Raw genomic sequence first — 21,333 nt, forward strand, 5'->3', positions numbered from 1 at the left:
AGTATAATTATCAGAGCTATATTATATTAAAAACAAAATTATGTAACTGGAAGAAAACCTGGCTGAGTTTGCATACATTGTGACATTGAAGTACACTAGATTTGATTTTATTTTTACTGAAATACAGAGGATTCCATGAAGGCTGTTTTCATCTCAGGGATCTCTAGAGGAAGAGAACTGATAGAAAGCCTATAAATAAAAGAGATTTATAAGAGGGGATTACAGACTGAACTTGGTCCAACTAGTCCAACAGTGGCTGTCTATCAACAGAAAATTCAAGAATCTAGTAATTGTTCAGTCCACTAGGCTCAATGTCCCCCTTGGAATTCAGTATATCTTAGAATCGTCCAAAATTTAGGCTCGAATACCAGTGAAGGAATGGAGTAACCAGCAAGTACAAAGGCAAGCAGGAGGAAAAAAGAAGCAAAAAGCTTCCTTTCCCATACATATGTGGAAAGGCCTGGTCAAGATTTAACGTGGATCTTCCCACCTCAAAAGATTAGGATTTAGGTTGGATCTTCCCACTTCAGATGATTCAATTAAGGAAAAAAAAACTCATAAATGTTCCCACCTGATTGAGTTTCGGTTAATTCCAGGTAAAGTCAAGTTAACAACCAAAAATTACCAAGACGCAGGCTATCAATTTAAAGTCAACCAGAGCAATAGTTTATAGGAAAATATTTATTTTTATGCAGTTTTCCCTATTATTTAGTTTTCTAAACACAAAGATATTATTTTGTACACTTATATACTTAAAGTTTACTTAAAACAACCTTCATTGTAAACATGGTCAATCCATAAACTATTTAGTATTAGAATTGTGCTTGGAGCCTAATAGCCCATAATATTATGTTTAGCAGGACAGACATTGGATGCAGGCAGATGCAATTTTTTCTTATTATTTTGCTTCCTTTTGTTTGTAATTAATGAAAACTATTCTCAACTATTTTAGTTTTTTGTTGGGAAAACTCTACAAAAGCTTTCTTCTTGGTTTTAATTACATACTTCTGCTTAATACTTTTAGCGATAAACATAGCAATAGACATTCTGCTGCTTAATACTGTTAGCTATAGATTTTCCAGCCCTGCTTTGAACATTGGCCTGTCTGTCTCCTTTTTCACTTCCTCACTGCTCTTAGATGTAAGTGGTTATGTCATCCAAGATCTATAACAAGATGTCACAGGGAAATCTCAGTCATGTGAGCTGATAGGTACATTAACCGTGAGGCATGGCCAATGGGCTTCTGTGCCTAACATCATTACAGATACTCTCAGGTCTCAACATGTCACACGTCACAGTCACTGATACTGCCAAGAAGGCATCAGAGGATAATTTTATTTTACAGAAGTGATAGGACAGGACACAAAAAAGTGAAATACTTCATCAAAGGCAGAAATGATAAGAGGAAAAATAAGAAAGTTAACTACTCTTATAGTTTCTGTCTGTTTGGGAGAGAGTCTTGTTGACTATTTAAAGGTGAATTCATACTCAATGACTATCTCAGACTGGCTTCCAATTCCCCACTCTTCTGCTTTAACCTCGTTTCTCTGTGGTGCTTCAGCTATAGAAGTAAACACTATTGCTCCTATATCTATAGTTTAGGGTGAGAAGTGCTATAAATCACTTACTTTCATTGATATTTACTTTTTACTCATTATACACATTTTATATATTTAGAAATAATAGCTATGTATATGTAAGCCATTTAACAGTTTCAAATAAAGAAAAATAACCGGAATATGTTCAGCAAAGAAAGTTAGATTATAATTTGTAAACATTTTAACTCCTGCAGGTAGAAGTTCAGAATTACGTTGGAGTCTCACAAGATTTATAACTTAAATTTTTACAAAATAAAATTATTCATAGGAATTTTGATTTGCTTGTTTCTTGTAATTATGTATTTACCTCATTTCCTTCATTATTCTTCCATTCTTTAATAGCTTCTCTGATTTTTACATGATGAATACTCATAGAAGACCTTTAAAATCTTATGTCATCGGTTCCACAACAAAGATAAGAGTACATACTATTTCACTTCTTGTTCTGCTGCTGTAAGCTTTGACATCCAAGATCACTAGCAAAAAGATACCCTTAGTGGTATGTGGTCTCACAAGGTCTAATTGAAATTGCTTTTTCACTTCTTATTTGCCTTTTGTTTTTTGATGATGTATATGGCAATTTATCTGGGTGATTTTTTAACTATTAATTCTAGAAAAAGCTTATCTTAAAAGCTATAATGGATGCCAGGCAGTGGTGGCAAATGACTTTAATCCCAGCACTCAGTAGGCAGAGGCAAGTGGATCTCTGTAAGTTCGAGGCCAGCCTGGTCTACAAAGTGAGTCCAGGACAGCCAAGGCTACACAGAGAAACCCTGTCTCGAAAATCCAAAAGCCAAAACAAACAAAAACAATAACAACAACAAAATAACAAAAAACAAAAAATGTATAATGGAATCTATTAAACATTTTTGCTTGCTTTCTGACTATTTTGGTTAAAGTCTCATTCACATCAAAATGTATATTTGTACTGTTTTACATCATATGATTATATATAAATATGTATTTTAGATATATATGTATAATACATTTTTAATATTCATATATATCCAAAGTTTTTATGTAATGATACCATAGAATTAAAATACAGATAAAATGTGTTCATTGTAAAACAATTGGAAAATTATAGTAACTGCAAATACAAGCCTGTGATGTGTAGCCATTCTAATTACTTTGCCAGAGAAAATATTTACTGACTGATTTTTAGATGTGAATCTTATCTTTTGGAGTTGTACTGACTCTTAGAAACTATTTTAAAGAGAAGATGAAGACAGAGGTACAAACAAGATTTTGTGTGTACATGTGAAATCTATGTCTTGTTCAAGAAGAAAAAAAAAGCTCTTAAAGTGAGATAAGAAGAAGAGTATCCTAATATGTTTATTAGAGAGTTTGATCCATGGTTAAAATTGTCTCCTGGATATCAAGAACTAACCAACTGAGCAATCTGCAACGCTATGGCTGAAGACACAGACTGAAAATGAAACATCCAAAATAAAAAGTGATTCTCCTTAGTGGGATAAATGCTGAAGCATCCTGGAAGGGGCTCAGCTCAAATCCGACATGCTGCCTCCCTCAGATGGTGTAATGAGCTCCCTCTTGGAGTCCTAAGAAGTATCTTAAGAGCTATGCATCTCAGGGCCTACGGTCTATAATCTGAGCTCCAAGAAGGTCTGCCCAAGGCTAGTACAATCAATGAATCGATGGGATTGATTGAAATCCGTAGTAGTTTAATGACGTTTGAGTCTTTTAATATCAAATTTTAAAATACTAAAATATATAAATTACTGTTGCATAATTCATTGTTTTGAAGTTAATTTTATCTCTCTTTAGAAAAGTAAGTTAGAAAGAAATTATTTGAATTTAATGTATGGAATTGGCATAGATTCACTGTTAATCCAACACCCCTATTTAGGCTGTAAAGTTTATAAGGAGAAAATATTATATAAAAATCCATATATATACTGGAAGGGTGACCATGGCATCAGGAGTGATTCCTTCCCTTTCAGTGAAAAAAAAATGTATGCTAAGCTTTATCCCCATACCTACAGCTAATGATGTAAAAACCTGGCAAGACAGTGTGGATGAAGACATTGAGCCCCTTGTTTTCTTTGAGATGTTAAGGCCACAATGGGAATAAATTCTTTCTGACCACAGTACTACCAAAAGCATAATTAATGGTTAACTGTGTGCACTGTAAGGTCTACTCTAATGTAATATGCCTCAAATCAACCTTTTTTTTTTTTCCGGAGGTGATTTTCTCATAGAAATAAAATCTTCTTCCTCTAGTTCTGAGAAAGAAGAGCCCTCCTCCCCTAACATCTGACTTAGTTTATCAAGTCTTACCTGTAGTACCTGTATCTTCTTCCTCTGTGGCCCCGCAAGACTGCCCCGCCAGGGGCCGTAATCCATGCTGGAAGCATTCCCTACTCCCCGTATTGTGGCACCCACGAGGAGAGGAGAGACTTGCTGCCTATCTACTACTTCTGAGCAGAGAGGGAGGGAGGGAGGTGGGACTGGGAGGCAATGAGGGACAGGGCTACAATCAGGATGTAAAGGGAATGAATTAAAAAAATTTAAAAAAAAAGGAAATAAAATCTCCAATGACTCATGACACAAGACGCTTTCTATCCTAAAATAACTCTTTTCCATAATGAAGTCTATTTCCTCTGTTAATAAACCATAGGAAACATAGAATATTAAAGTTACTGTGTCAGTAATGAATGTATCTAGTTTTAAAATGTGCTATTTGTGGCTGGCCACGATAGGATTTATCTCAGTAGTGAATTCTATACTAAATTTGGTATTGTTTTGAAGGTTTAAGTAAATATATAAAGTTCATAGAGTTTTAACTGTTGTATCAGAAATATTTGCCATAGTTATTAAAGTCTGTCTCATAGGAATACAGCATGTTTCATCTCTTTTTATTTGAAGTAACAGTACAACAAACATTCAACTTGTACATGAGGCAAATAATGAAGGATTTTAATTAATTTTGTAAAACTAAAGTTTCCAAATGAATGGTGTCATTAAGAACATTGTTAGTAGTATAACTGTTCTAAACTCCAATATTATCCTTTCTAGAAATGATTTTAAACATTCTTTTTATCCTACAATATACAATTATGTACTTCTAAATATCTCCAGGTGGCTTGAGGAACTATGTAGGCACCACAGTTCTTTTTTTCTATCTAAGTTGAAGTAGAAATATTAGTCATCATGTTAGTGATTTTTTTATCACAATGATCACAGCCATGGTCATAACATCTTTACAGAACCAGCCATAATTATCTTGCTTCTTCAGTTATCAAACTCCCTGGGGAAGCCCTATCTTTTAATATCCCGTTCAGCTCTGAACTCATAGAAGAATAAATCTCTAACAGAGTTAGCATCCTTGTCCAGTTACCTCTCAAAAGAACCACAATGTGGAACCAGAATTGAACACTTCATCTGGATTGGAGACACAACATAATCAAAGCAAAACAACCAACATTTTCCTCTAGAATTTTATTATTGATATTATTCTTATAAAAACTAAATTTTGACATATTCTAAGAAGTCATTCTGAAGTGTATAGCAAGCAAACTATGTATTAGCTACTCTTCTATACTCCAGAACTATTGTATGTACTTAGAGATCCAAATATGATAAAACCAATGCAAGAATTTAAGCGTTTGTTTCAAGATATTACATGACTTGGTAAAGTCAAAAAACCCTTCCAGCAAGGTATAGGCAAGTAAAAATGACTTAGCACTTCTGGAATCATCCTTAAAGATTCATGCTATGACTGGAAATAAAAATGTTGAACAAAAATTTTAAAAAGGTACAATCAAACAATGTGGTATTGCTTATCTTTCCTGATACAATTTGAAGACTATGAAAGGATTTGCTTCTTTGTTCCAAAGACGTGGAACATAAATAAACATAGGCAAGTGATAGTCACTACAGAAATGAGTCCAAGTTTTCTGTTCATGTTTTCTGTTGTTAATAGTTTGCATTTTAGCTACTACTTATGACTTTTTTTTAGGTTTCAACAAGCTTCTTTCAAATTTCTCTTATTTTACAATTCATATACATACACACATACACATGTATATACTTACATACATACATACATACATATACATACATACATACATACATACACATCTTGGTGGAGGGAAAATATTCCAGCCCAACTTTATACACATACACACATGTTTGTGGATGGAAAAAGATTCCAACAAATTTCTTATTTCTCCTACAGTTTATATATCCCACCAAGATCTTTGAACCAGTACAAAAAACACAATTTGTTTACATTCTATTTCTCTATAAGTAAGTGATCACAATCGATATATGTACAGAGTTTGGATTTGTGATTCTTTTAAGATAATTGCTTCCTTCTTTGTAACTGCAAATTGCAGCCTGCCAGTAAAGAAAAGCTGGTTGAGAGATGACTTTACTTGCTGTTAATTTGTAACACGTTGCTTTGGTACAAATGTATTGGGTTCTTGGAAATAATGTGTTAGTCATGTTTGTTTCTCACCCATAATAGGTAAAACATTTGATCATATGATGGTATTGGGCAACTTTTGACATTTTGATCAAGTTAATTTCTTGAAAATTGATTTTGTTCCACATATAAAGAACAACATTTTGTATTGTTTTCTGAATTAGTTTCCTCTATCAAAGTGAAACAGTTTCATACATATAACTTCAGAAAATTATTATTTCTTCAAGGGAAATTACAAATGACATCACTATTTTCATATAAAACTTATGACTGTGCAATTTTAAGGTATACTTTTTATTGCATTTCATTCTTCTGTTAGATAAAATGAATCTCAACGTCTAGATGATTTCTGTTGAAAGGATGAAGTCAAAACAGTAAGAATAAAACCACTGATGAGGTGTTTGACTTTTTCTTTCCCTGAGAGCCCATTGTGAAGTTAATAAAGTGATCACTTTTTATGATATTCTGACAACTTCTCTCCAGTTAAGGATTTATCCTTTGAAAATACATTTTGGCACCAAATTGAATAATATAAAGATCAGCTCTGGGTGCTTGTCAACATATTTTTAAACTGTATTCATCTCTTAAAACCACAGTTCATTATTAAAATCACACTTTTCACATGCAATTTTAAGTGATACTCAATCAAAACATAGAGTGTTCTTGGCTTATATGACCATATCAAAATATTATCCCCTAATTAAGTCATTGTCTATTTTGAATAAAATTTACTTTATTTTCGAACCTCAAACACAATGACAAGTACATATGTTTTCTGACTAAAGTGGGGAATATTTGAGAACTCTTCATGTACCTTAAATAATTGTTTTACAGACAGAACAATCATTAAATAAAAAATAAAGTGAAGAAAAAAATCAAAAAGCATTCTGCATGAAATCTTAGTTTATATATTATTAAATCAAATGCACAAAGAAACATTGCAAGCCTTTAGGCAAGCCTAGAATGAATTACTGTGTATCTGGAATAGTTCAGTTGTAAGACTGTTATTTTGCCAGTATTCAGAGGAAGGGGAAGCTAGCTATCCAGAGGAGCCCTGATAGGCTGTGACGATATGGTGGGGGGAGGAGGTCCACTCTGTCAGAGGTCTAGGGAAGGGCAATAGAGCAAAAGTCGTGGGAGACAGGGAACGGGAAGATACAAGTGAGGGAATAACAATTGGGATGTAATCTGAATAAATTATTTTTTAAAAATAATGTGATTTTCTTGTGTTTTTTTGTTTGTTGTGAATTTTCTCAAATTCAAGCATATGTTTATCAGAATGGTGTTCAGCAGAGAACAGAATATGATAAGGTTCTGAAATGTCAATGATAATATGATTTTATATTTTTAAGACCTCTGAAATGTTGTTTATATATATATATATATATATATATATATATATATATATAATTTTTTTTGTTTTGTTTTTACTAAGAAAGGATAACTCCATCCTACATGTTAATAGTCTCACATATGTGCCCTAGATATTCAAAATGCAGCCTTTTACAAAAAAAATTCTTTTCATTTTTTAAGTTTTAACTTCGTGTATCTAGTTGTTTATTTTACATCCCAATCATAGCCCCCATCCGCCTCTCCTCTTGGTCCGACCCTCCCTCCCTCTTTCCCCCTCCCCCATCCCTCAGGAAAGAAACATCCCCCACTAACCCAGCCCAGTACTTCAAGTCTCATCAGAACCGAGCATGTCTTCTCCCATGGTGTCCTGGCAAATGCAGCCTCAGCAGCAGGAAGTGATTGAAAAGAATGCAACGGGGTCCATGTCCGAACAGCCCTTGATAGCCTTACTAAGGAACCCACAAGAAGGCAATGCCGCCCGCAGGTCAACTAGACAAGAAGATTAGTGCCCTATGTGTCGGGGGGGTCTCTATCCAGTCCATGCTTGGTCCTTGGTTGTTGCTTCAGTCTCCATAGGCCACCATGGGCCCAAGATAGTTGGCTCTGTTGGACTTCTTATGAAGCTCCAAATATGGTACATTTACGCGAGGGGATATTACTCAAATATTAAAAACAAGGAAATCATGAAAATTTCAGCCACGTAGATAGGACTGGAAAATACAATCCTGAGTGAAGTAACCCAGATTCAGAAAGACAAACATAGTATGGACTCACTTATAAACAGTATTTTAGCCGTAGAGTACAAGATAACAGCTCTACAACTCGCAGACCAAAGAAGCTAAGTTACAAGGAGGGTCCAAGGGAAGATGCCTAATTTTCACTAGGAAAGAGAAATAGAATAGGAGGCAGTTGAAGAGACAGAAAAGGGTAGGAGAGGGAGTCCGGAGGGAAACAAGTGTGGAGATCAGATGTGGGGAGAGCAGGGGCAGGAGGACAGAAGGCTATAGGTTCTTACCAACGAATCCATATGGTAACAATAAGTAAATTATTTCTATGAACCATTACCACAGACCATCTCAGTCGGGTATAGGTCCTTGGGAATGAGAGTTCTCCAAGCATAGATGGGCTAAGATAGGCAAGGTGACAAACAGAGACAAACCCAGGGTAGTGTTTGAATCTGCGTATATTTTGCAGGCAAGCAAGATAGGTTTGTATACATATTGTTTGAAACAGGGAGTGGTCTTGTGGTTACATTTTTTTTTTCATTCAATTCAAAATACAGGATGAACAGTGATAATGTTGTCATGAATCCTGAATCATCATTCTTAAGTCATAAGCTTGGTATAGTACGCATGTGCCCTCTTTATCAGAGGTCAATATTCTCTCATTATGCCAAATATCTGCGAGTCAAGACAGATTTTTCTTAGCTCTTTGCATCAGTATCTGGAGCTTTCTTAAACACTTTATTTGTAAGCCAAAATATAAACTATTAACTGGTGATTAGTTCTTAGACATGTTTGTATTAACGAGTGGAGCAGAACTCAGGTGGTAAACTAGCCTTAATGACCCTTGGCTGCAGTCCCACATTAGGGCGTCTCATAGCAATAAAGTCATGTTTGTATAGTTCTGATATGAAAGAAAATACAAAGGCAGAATGTTCCAAAACAAGAAAGCTGCAATCAGTTACTCCTGGAACATCAGACCCACTCTAGGAGGCTCTCCCTGAGTAGGGGCCATCGCCTCATGTTGTGCAGTATCATTTGTCACACAGACTCCACTGGAGGGGTCATGACAAGCCATAAACCATATATGTGCTAAACAGACCACTTCTTAGGCTACATTATGGACATCACAGGAAGAGAATGCATATTGCACTAATGTTGCCCCAGGGTATTGTTTGAAACTTGAAAGGAAAATAAAAAGTACATTGATTTTTCTACTCACCGACATTTACTCCTAAACATTTTTTTTCATTTACATTTTACAAATGCCCTATTAGGTCCATGAGATTCTAATTTATAGATGAAAAAATGGTTCTGTGGAGATGCCTTAGTGATAACCTTTGTTCACTGCTCTTGCAGATGATCAAAGCATATTTCCTAGAACCTATATCACTCTCAGTTGTGTGTAACTACAACTCCAGGTCTCTCCGAGCCTCCATTGGTACTGCACTATGATGTGTATTAAGCCTCACTCCACATATAAATAGAATAATCTCTTAAACCCAAATAAAAAGTAGATGAAGAATTTGTGACATGAAACTTTAATGTATCAGGCAAGAGGGCCCACGCTTGTGATCCCAGCACTCTGGGAGGCAGAGACAAGTGGATCTCTGTGAGTTTGAGACCAGCCTAGTCTACAAAGAGAGTCCAGGACATCCAAGGCTACACAGAGAAACTCTGTCTCAAAACCAAACCAAAACAGAACAAAACAAAACAAAGCAAAACAAAACAAACAAACAAAAACAAAAACAAATATGAAAAAAGAAAAGAAGACTTAAGTAACTGTTTAGTTTCAAATCTTGATAAGATCCAAACAAATTTAAAAGGCTTAGATGTCTAAGTATTAATAGCTATGACTCTGATGAGTATGATCCTTTTTTATGCTATGGGATTAATGAGTGGTAAAGTGCAATCATGTTATTATAAATATAATTGAAATATTAATTATTGAGAGCTTATCCAGTTTAGTAACAGAACAGGTTCTACAATGACAGCTCATGCCTTTCTTCTTATTATGATGTACAAACTTATACATTATGAATTGAAAAATTATAAATTGATGCACTCCAGGATCTTTTGAATGTTTATTTTTTAAGATAGTATTTTCATATTAAAATTTTGAGAATTAATTCCAGGAATGTTCCTCATATGCACATCATACTTCTCTCTCTAATCTCACCTAGAGTTCACTCCCATTATCCCAGCCACCATCATGTCATTTTCCTCACCTTAGGATGCAAAGTCCACGGAGTGCTGGACCAGAGTTAACTAAAAAGATTTTATATTTGCAAAGAAAACTGTCTCTTCCTCTTTCCTAACTGCCCTCTCTGGAAGATCCTATTCCACCCAATACTCTCCTACCCCTGGGTCTTACAACTTTTCCACCATCTCTTTCATGATGTTCCATGAGCTTTGTGGAAGAGGCTGTGTGCAGATGTCCACTTTGTGAATGAGCACTCTATAAACTTATTATTTGCTTGTCATCGAGTTATGAATTTCTGCATCACTGACCGTAGGATCATTATTGATATAATGAAATACCAAGATCAAAAGCAACACCATTGTTGTTCATTGTTCATCACTGAAGGAAGTCAGAGCAGGTGCTCACACAGGATGTGAGGTAGGAGTTCATGCAGAGATGAGGAGGCTTATTCTCTCTTTCATAGAGTAACAAACACACACAGGCACACACATACATGTGAGATAGAGACAGAGAGAGGTAGAGGAAGTCAGGAAGAGAGAAGAAGATACACACACACACACACACACACACACACTGAATTAAGGACTTCCTCAGCTGGCTTCCTTATTAGCATTCAATGCCACAACACCAGGGATGGCACCACCTACAATGGGCTGGGCCCTTCCACATCAATCATTCATTAAGAAAGTACTGTACAGACTGGTCTATTGCTAGATCTGATGGAGGCATTTTTTTCCTCAATTGAGATTGCATCCTCACAGATGAATCTATGTTATGTCAAGCTGATGTAAAACTAGCCAGCAAAGTGGCTGCCCAGTATACTTAAGGAAACTTCTCTGATGATGATTGAGAACTACACTAACGGCAGTTTGAATATATAGCCATTAATAAAGGAAAAGAAATAGGTCTACATCTAGTCCCCACGAGCTCTTCTGGTATTGGTTCATGGCCAGATCTATAATAATCATAAGTAAGTTGATTATCCCCATAACATTCAAGGCACTATTGCACCAATAGTCATATGCATCCAGGTCAGTCATTATTGTCTGCCTTAGTATTCATAGCTGTTTAACAATTGTTAACTACTTCACTTTCTTGGAAGCCTGAATAAGAACTTTTAGTACTATGGAGGCTTTACCTCTGGGAGGAAGTTCTGCATATTGTATGATCAAAGTGTGTGGTATCTTCAGCAATAGAGTCTTATAGTTATGTTCTGTGGACGACCTAAAGCAGTCACAAGATTTAATTGCTTGGAGCCTATAGGTATGCCCTGATCAGTAAGCCAGGCATATCCTAAACGTGGTACCAATTTTTTATTTGGTAACATGCTTCCTTGAATGAATAGTATCTCTTTCATAGACACACATACATACACATACACACACATACACACACACACACACACACACACACACACACACACACACGTAAGAGAAAGATACAGGGAAAGTCAGAAAGACATAGAAACACACACACACACACACACACACAGAGAGAGAGAGAGAGAGAGAGAGAGAGAGAGAGAGAGAGAGAGAGAGAGAGAGAGAGAGATACACATTGAAGAGAAGGGGGAAAGTTTGTAACATGTTCATATATTAGTAGGCTATAACATGGCCCTTTGAAACATCCTTAGTGTTTATTTGTTCATTGTTTTGCTCTCCTCTAATATAAGCCCAGGATCTGAATAGGAATTGACTTCCTACAAATATGTGCTTCAAGTATAAACTATGATTAGTTTAAGATAAGAGGTGTATTTGCAAAGAAGGTATTTTCCTGTGCACTTGTAATGCTCCTTTAGGTTTCATCATGGAAAAAGATGGAGAAAACAGAGGGAGGGGTTTATGTTTAGACCATTGCATTCTAACTTTATCCAGGTATACAAAGAGAAAAAGTATTTGCAAATTACTGTATAATTATTTGACTGCTTAAATTTTAAAACAATGGTTTATTTGTTTTGTCTGTTTGTTAGTATATTGTGAGAAGGTTTTACTGAGTAGCTCCAGATTTCTCTATATAGAACAGAAAGATTTAGAACTCCCGAAGACTACTCGGGCTTAGCCCTAGTATACCCAGTTTGAGAGGTATAATTATTGAACTTGGTGATTTAACCTGTAATATTAATAGTTGTGTCCTAACACATCTGTTACTTATAGCCATTTGAATATCATTTAAGTGAATGAAATATTGTTAGGCTTGATTTCTGTGCTTGGATTTTAAAAAATAAGCAGTATAAAATATTTAGCAATAGTAGAGTGCCAGTAATATGTATCCCTCAATGTGATAGCACAGAATATAGTAATTAATTGTGAGTGAAAACTAACCCTATTTATTTTTATTTTAATTTATCAAAATGGAATCTCAGTATGTTGTCAAGACTCATAAAAATTTATTTATGCAATCTCTTGCCTCAAGCTTCCAAATAGCTAGACCTGAAATATTTTTTCATGTTCATATTAAATTGAATTTTATTATACTATATTCAAAAGAACTGATCAAATTTAAACATCACAAATTTTAGGGTGGATAATCTTAAGACATCCCAAAAGTGTAAAACTATGTGCAATGTAAGAGAAAAATTCGGTTGCCTTTTCCAACCCTAAAACTAATAACAGAAATTTATGGGAAAATAGATCAAAGCAGAGATGGAGTGCATTTTTTATTCCATTAGACTGCTTTGAAAGTTCTGTTTGTCACCATATGTTGAGTATGAGCCTGAGTCTACTCTTGAGCGAGCTCAGCAGAGATTTGACATACTGAGCATGCCAAAACATGCAGTGACAATCTGGTGCACTCACAAGGGCCAGAATTACGAACATGGAGAGTCAATACCTTTGTACAGTCATTAGTGTTTATGAAATCAGCAGAGTTTACAGGGAAAGCCTCACTGACTTCCAAGACAGCAGACTGACATAAAGGACTGCAGCACAGAAGATGATGATGATGGTGTGGCCAACTCTGCAGTCATAACAGGGCATGTTCATTTTTTAGGTACAAATAAGAAAAACATTTAAGATGTTAAAAAGTACCTAGTTTAGACCGCGATACCGAAGGTGATGGTGGGTGTCTATACTGATGATACATCAACAGTATAAAATTGCTAGTAATGTGACATGATATTATCTCTTCTACTAGGTCAGGGAGAGGATAGTTCAAATATCATTATATAATAAATATATATACTTAAGTAATATCATTATGCTGTCCATATGGTCTAACTATTATAGCGCTTTTGACATGTTGAATAAATAGAAAGCATGATACGTATATTGTGCATTACATTGTACTTTTGCTCCTTTTGATTACCTAATTCTAAAACATATAATAAAATCAACCAATTGTTTTAATTGTATTCATGCATGCCATAAAGTTTTTTGAGTATTTAAGGCATTGTACTTCAATTAAATTTAAGTATTTTTATTCACACTAGTATAGCACATGTTTCCAGCTAAGGGTTTAAATTCTATTTGTTTCTCTTTTTGAGTAAACTTTCCATAGGAAATCTGAGAGAAAACCTTAATCCACATTTAATTTAAAAAATAGGAAGGATAGCAGGCTACCAAGAAGAGACTTGATACCCTATGAGCATATACAGGGGGAGGAGGTCCCCCTCAGTCACAGTCATAGGGGAGGGGAATAAGGGGAAAATGGGAGGGAAGAATGGGAGGATACAAGGACTGGGATAACAACTGAGATATAATATGAATAAATTAATAAAATATATTAAAAATAGAAATTCCTCAGAGTTTATATTCAGACTGAACATGGAGATAATGAAGCAATGTACCATAAGTTCCTATCAAAACAAAAGAATGAGCTTTAATATTTACTTATCACAAAATAATTCCACACTGTATTAAAAATACATATACAAAGCTGAATTATACATTGATATGGCCAAAAACTGAAAAAAAAAATAAAATAAAAGCAAAACCATAAATGGATCTTACTAATATTAGGCTAAAAAGCTAATGGGGTAAGAGTGAATAACATTTTTGAGAACTTTCTCAAAATTCTGCTTCCCCATTTCACCTAGGTAGCTCCAAACAAAATTCCTCATGTGATCATTTTCTGAGGGATGGGCAGTGGGGTTTGGCGTTTTGAGACAGGGTTTCTCTGTAGCCTCGTTTTTTCCTGAACTCACTTTGCGTAGCTAGCTTCTGCCTACCAGGGCTCTGGGATTAGAAGTGTGCACCCCTACTCTTGCTTCCCTGTGTCCTTTATTGCCCTTTGCTACTGATGCTGACATAGAATTTTTCCTATCCTATATTTTCTTATTCCTATCACACGTACACAAGTAAACTTACGATTCCTCTTTTAGTTTTTAAATTGCCCTATGAAGAAACATGGGATGAGAGCTTGCAGTGAAATGTTTTAGAATTTGGAAGGGAAGTGCCTATCACATGGCACCAAAACGTCATATTTCTTGATAGAAAGAACTTAAGAGTTCGGGAAGGTACTCTTTCAAGTTAGATATAACTAAAAATTCTAAAACTGAGCCAGTTAACTCAGTAGACTTTCAATGAGGAAGCAATAAAAAAGAATTCGGAGAGTGAAAGTTTTTGAAACTAAGGGAAAAGTTCAGTGTATGCCTAGGGTTCAACTTGTTGGGTGGATGAAGATAGCATGTGTGTGTGTGTGATGTGGTCAAGCCATGAAATTTTGACATGATTACATTCTTAATGAAATATACACAGAAATAAGTTATTTCGGATTGAAATGTTATTGTACAATATATTAGAAAATTGTTTTTAAGAATAATAAAATATACTTAATGGAGTTTGATTCATGAATTATAATTGCGGCTGAGATTATGAAAGAAAAATTAAATCAGTTCATTTAATGAGCCTTCATTTTGGAAAGTATTTGCAACATTAAATAGTGATTAATTCATTAATCAAAATAACCAAATTGAGGAAAATAATTAATAGTAAAAGTAATGAACCAAGGGAAATATTTCTCCCATTTAAAACAGTATTTAAATTTTATATGTAATTCCAAATAAGTATATGTTATTTTTCTTTAAAGTGTGTGTGTGTCTGGAAAAACTGTAAGGAATTCTTATAGTTGATTATATTGGTAAAAAAATCTAAATAATGCAAATTGATCTGGTATTGTTTAATATAAATTTTTATATTTTGTAAATTTAAGCTATGTTTATTTTCAAGAATTTATTTAATTTTATTAAACAGGGCAAAGGCTGGTTATTAAAAATTTGAACCAGATATAGGCCCTAATACAAATTGCTTGTTTAAGACTCTTTAGTCCCATCAAAAATACCAAATGTTTCAGAAATAAGACAGACAATAGTGTTGATATCCATATTGTTAATAACTGAATACATAAATATTGTGTTTTACGTCATTTCCATTCCTCCTTCTCTATCTTCCAAATCTGTCCATATCTCCTGTACTCTCAATTTAATTTTCTCTTCTCTCCTTTAATGGTCCATATGTGACACACATGTACATGCACAAATACACAAGCACATATATGCACACATGCACATGTTTATGTGTGCATGCGTACTATAGAAAATATAAAGTCCTCAGGCCATTTAGTGGGGGTGTTTGTGTATGTGTATTTAGTGCTTATGATTTGGGATGCTATACCCTATTAAAGAGTACATCCCTGAAGAAACTTACATGTGACAGGGAATCAGTACGTAAGACATCTCAACAAACTGGTCTCTTATAAAGCAAAGCTGCACAGTAACACCACCAGTTGACATGTCAATGCAGAGGAAGAAAATATCCCCAGACCACATCTCTAGATGCAGAGCTACAGGCAACTAGTGGCTGCTGATGAGGAAGAATCATCTTTCTTGCTGCCTGAAAATCTAACCAATTAATTGATTTAATTCCATCTTGTTATTTTCTATCATTCATTGATTTCAAGATTATTCAATGAAAGGCTAAATCTGTTATTATTTTTGAGAAACAGCAGTTTAGAAACAAAGAGAAAACATATAATTGTCATTTTTCACATAATTTACAAAGATTTCCTTCATTAAAAGATTCTTCCTTTAAGCAGCCTGTGTTATCATAGAGCGTGTCCTCAGGACTGCTGCTTATCCGCTAGAAAAATCCCCTGGCTTTAGTCACTTTCATGAAGTCATGGATGAGCTCCGTCACAGATGTGCGAGTTGTACAGCTGAATAGAACTCCATGCCTTGCAGAGTCTTAATGCAGTGCTCTGCGACTCTGAAATTTTTAATATTTTTAAAGACTTGTGTATCTTTTAAAATCACATACGTTAAATTTGTGAGCATTTCTTGATTCTTGAAATGGAGTTTTAGGTTCTTAGTGAAATGTGAGTTTGCTGAGCTCCACTACCACCTCGAGAGGCCACGGGTAACATGGTTTTATTGCAGAGCCAGTCCGACACCACAGAAAAGCCTCTAGTTTTCTGCTATTACAGCACTTGATGGCACAGCGCTTTCTAATTTACATCACAGACTTTTGCTTAATACCTTCACAATCATGGAGGGTCAACTTCTCCAGTGTGATACCAGAGAGCAAAAGAGGATAAATATTTCTGTTAGTGTAGAGAGTAACTACACACACACACAAAAATGCTTCTGTAGGGTCCTGGAACTGTCCTGCTCTATGACTGCTACCTGGCTGTGCTTGTTGATGAGATCAAGACTTGCGGACACACAACCTTATGTTGTTTTCCCTCATTCTGAAGACAAGTTTTATCTTTTATTTTTCTTTTTAACCCTGGGAATCTTAATTGGCTTTTATCTGAGATAAAATCATTAATAGTTTCTTTTATAAAACAGGGTGAATTCCAAGGAGGGGTGGTTGACTGATGAAAAGATAAAGTACAAGATAGTGACAATAAATTAAAAAAAAAAACAGAGCAATTAACTATTTATGATTTCCTAGAAAGTCAGACAAAATACACAGTTTAGGCTTGCTGGTATTGAACTTTATCCAGTGTCATATCATTTGGGTTTTTCCTTTAAGGACTTGTTTGGGAAGTTCATTATAAAACATGTTCCTTACATGTTGTAATATTAATAATTAACTAAATAACACTTCTATCAATATTGATTTGCTGTGGATAAGATCCAGGAAGTTTTTCACATGCTAAATAAGAGCTGAGTGGCATATATACACCAGGGACTGTTTCTATACATTTTATTAACAGCTCTATTTCTGACATAATGCAATGTCAGAAGCATAGTATTGTGAATCGGATGGCTTCTCTCGTTTGTCAGCTTGAGATCTGAAGTCATCTAACAGAGTAGGCCATTGTGGGATTATCTTAATTAGGCTAGCTCAGGCAAGATAGAAAGAACTGCCTACTACGGTGGCATCATTCCCTGGCCTGGAGTTAGAACTGTATCAGAAGAAGGAAATGAGTGGAATAGATGCGAAGTCCTTTAAACTGTAGATGCAGTGTCCTCTTTGCTGTACATGCAGTGTCCTCTATGCTGTACATGCAGTGTCCTTTATGCTATAGATGCAGTGTCCTCTATATTGTAGATGCAATGTCCTCCATGCTGTAGATGCAGTGTCCTCTATATTGTAGATGCAATGTCCTCCATGCTATAGATGCAGTGTCCTCTATATTGTAGATGCAGTGTCCTCTATGCGGTAGATGCAGTGTCCTCCATGCTGTAGATGCAGTGTCCTCTATATTGTAGATGCAATGTCCTCCATGCTGTAGATGCAGTGTCCTCCATGCTGTAGATGCAGTGTCCTCTATGCTGTAGATGCAGAGTCATCTATATTGTAGATGCAATGTCCTCCATGCTGTAAATGCAATGTCTTCTATGCTGTAGATGCAGTGTCCTCTATGCTGTAGACACAGTGTCTTTTATGTTTTAGACACAGTGTCCCCTACGCTGTAGATACAGTGTCCTCTATGCTGTAGATGCAATGCAAATGGTTTCCCGAAGCTCTAGGGGCTGTGATTTTAATGCTTTGGTAAGATATTGCCAGAATCTGTGTATCAGAGCCAACACTTTTCCTCTCAAGTTTCTCTTTTTCTGAGCATTATTTTTAGTTATCACAACATTGGGAAAAGGTAATAAGGTTTGATTTTAACCTATTTTAAAGACATATTTTCCACATTATTATTGCATCCATGTATTTTTCTTGTTCTTTATTTTTCTGATCATCTGTTTGTTTTGTCTCTTTCAGATTTGTTTCTACTTTACTTCATCTTTTATTTGTTTATTTTATTTCTGCATGTTTTCAAGAAGAGAGAAAGAAAGGGTTCAGAGGCATTGTTAGTAATCTGGCAGCAATAAAGCTACCCCGAAGGCTCAGAGGAACATCGGGAAATAGGCAACTTCAAACCCACCCTAGAAAAACACAAATGCCAACTGGCAGGATTCATGTCCCCTAAGCCTAGGTGCACTATCTGCACATGCCCTAAGTCCACTTATAAAGGGAATTCCTCCAAGACCTGCTCTCCCTCCCCTTGTGTGTCTCCAGAGCCTGTCTCTGGACCCTGCCTCAGTAAAACCTCTCAGGTGGATCTGCTGCCTGGTGTGATTTCTATTTTGTTATACATCCCCTCTGCACATATACAAATAGGTATAGATTCGGGTGGATGGGGAGGATCTGAGAGGCATGGGGGAAGTAGAAACTGAGATCAGAATACATTGTGGGAAAAAAAATCTATTTTCAATTTAAAAATTAAATGAGAAATAATGAATCCCTCAAAAGTGTTAATGAAATAAATAATGAATAATAATAAACTCTAAAAGGTTAAGCACTTGTCTATGAGTCATGATACCATTCAAAATCTGCAAACATGTATGGCTTTTCAAGATGCTGCTTTTCAATCATCTGCCCAGTCATGACACAGAATATCCTTTAATGAAATACGTACATGTAAATTATGTTTAAAAATACTAATTATATGCTTTTCTATTAGTTTGTAAACTATTATTTTCTAAAAGCATTCATAGCTAGCCCTTCATTGAGAAACCTTGAACTTATAGAAGCATTAAAAATGAATATTGTGCTTTAACTATTCAAATATTTTCAAAATTCCTCAATTCATTCTACATTTCAAAATATATTTTATTACACTTGGTATGAACTTGAAAACACTAAGATATTTAAATTTTTTACTTTTATTAAACACTGTCAAAATAGAATAATTTATTAGTCTGTCTTTATCATTAATTACTGTTCATCTCTTCTACCATATCAAATTCAGTGGTTAATTTGAATTTATCTTTAGTCTTATAATTAGACTTAGAGATGAGAAATAAAGAGTGACTGATAAAGTATTGTTCATTTGATTTTATGTTGCTGGTGTTTCCTTTACACATGGCCAAGGCAACTGTTTTAAATGGAAACATTTAATTAGGGCCTCTCACAGATTCAGAGTTACTCTATTATTATTATGGAGCGGGACATGGTAGCAAGTAGGCAGGTATGCTGCTGGAGATGTAGTTGAGAGCTTTACACTATAATCTTCATAGAACAAGGAGAGTGGGATAGGCTATGCCTTCTTAGCCTTGGCCTTTGGATCTTCAAAGCTCATCTGCAGGGACAAGTCTTCTAATCCTCCCTTACCAGTTCATGTAGAGGGGACTAAGCATGCAAGTATAGTACCCTATAGGGGCCAATCTCAGTCAAAACACTACTGACTCTAAATACTGCCAGAGGAAACAGGATTTTTCTGACCCAGGCTGTAGTATCACACACAGAGAGATAGAGACACAGCACACAAAAATCAAATAAGCATCTTAGGAAAGAACAAGTTGTTCTTTATTAGTTTGATCAAAATGCCCCCCGGAGGCTCATGGTCCTCAAACTTCATCCCCTAAACATCAGAGGTCAAATGTGATCTTTGGAAAGTTATTGGAACATGAGGGTTCTAACCACACTCACAGTTTACACAAGCAATGGGTTTATAGCTAAAAGACTTATAACAGAATTGGAAACATTAGTGAGCACCCACTTGGAGAAGTTAGATCAGTGGTGACATGCCATTGAAGGGTACACTTACCTGAGGCCCTTTCTCCTCTTCCTTGGTCCAGACCATGTGACATAAGTACCATATTTTTTGGAGCATAAGATGGACTTTACCCCTCCCCCCCAAAAAAAAAATGATTAGGGTGCACTTTAAGGTTTGATTGCTGTTTTTACTGTTTTTCTTGTTTTACTCCTGTAAAAGCTGGGTGCTTCTTATGATCAGGTGCATCTTATAGTCTGACAAATACAATAGCTTTCCTTCACAGGGTGTTTCCCACCATGATTTCTGGATGCTTGGCTTCTTCAAAAGTACAGAAAACAGTGGATTCATGTCACCATGTAATAAAGACTCTGAAACTATAAGACAAAACATGTCTTTCTTCTTTAAACTTATTTACTTAGAGAGGGGTGTGTGTGTGTGTGTGTGTGTGTGTGTGTGTGTGTGTGTGTGTGTGCATGTGCACACTCACGCACACATGTGCATGTCTGTGTATACACATGTATGTGTCACAAAAACAAAGCTAACACAGTCTTTCTGAACAAATATTGTAAGTTTAGACGATATGTAGACTTCTAGGTTTTCACAGGCTATATTCTAACTTAAATTCTGAAAACTGGACTGATGAGATATATCTGTTAAATTATCCTGAAAAGATTTCTGATTGAGAGATTTTCTTCAATAAAACATATATAAATAGAATTCCTTTTCTAAGGTAAAGAAATTAATACATTTTATGTTTTATTTGAGCTCACTTAAATTCGATAGTTCATTCTCCATTGTGTGGGTTTTTCTATAACAACAATATTTAAGGTGAAAGAAAGATGGCTTAAGTATTTTGATAACAAAGAATTCTGAAGCCTGCCTAGGTATTAAAGGGACACATGTGTAAGCATTTCAAATGTTGCCGTCAATAGTTTGGCTTGGCTTCATATTAGCAAGAATAATTCTTTGCATAATAATTTAATCCAAAGCCAAACTGAAGGTCAACATGTACGAACTTCTGACTGATAAAGTGCAACTAGAAATACGATTTCAAGTGGATTCTAGGAAATTCAATTTTAG

The 21,333-nt window shown here is 35.3% G+C and overlaps 1 pseudogene across 1 annotated transcript in view; it reads left to right on the forward strand.

Annotated features, from left to right (window-relative positions):
• Nucleotides 1–7,748: 7,748 nt before the first annotated feature.
• LOC311581812 (caspase-3-like) overlaps nucleotides 7,749–21,333 on the forward strand; it is an 88,084-nt pseudogene continuing 74,499 nt past the window's right edge. The window contains exon 1 of the transcript in view: nucleotides 7,749–7,869. The product of the transcript in view is annotated as a caspase-3-like (transcript). The remainder of the gene's footprint in view (nucleotides 7,870–21,333) is intronic.

Source organism: Acomys minous, assembly GCF_964271855.1.
Source record: "Acomys minous genome assembly, chromosome: 13".
Classification (NCBI taxonomy): Eukaryota; Metazoa; Chordata; class Mammalia; order Rodentia; family Muridae; genus Acomys; species Acomys minous.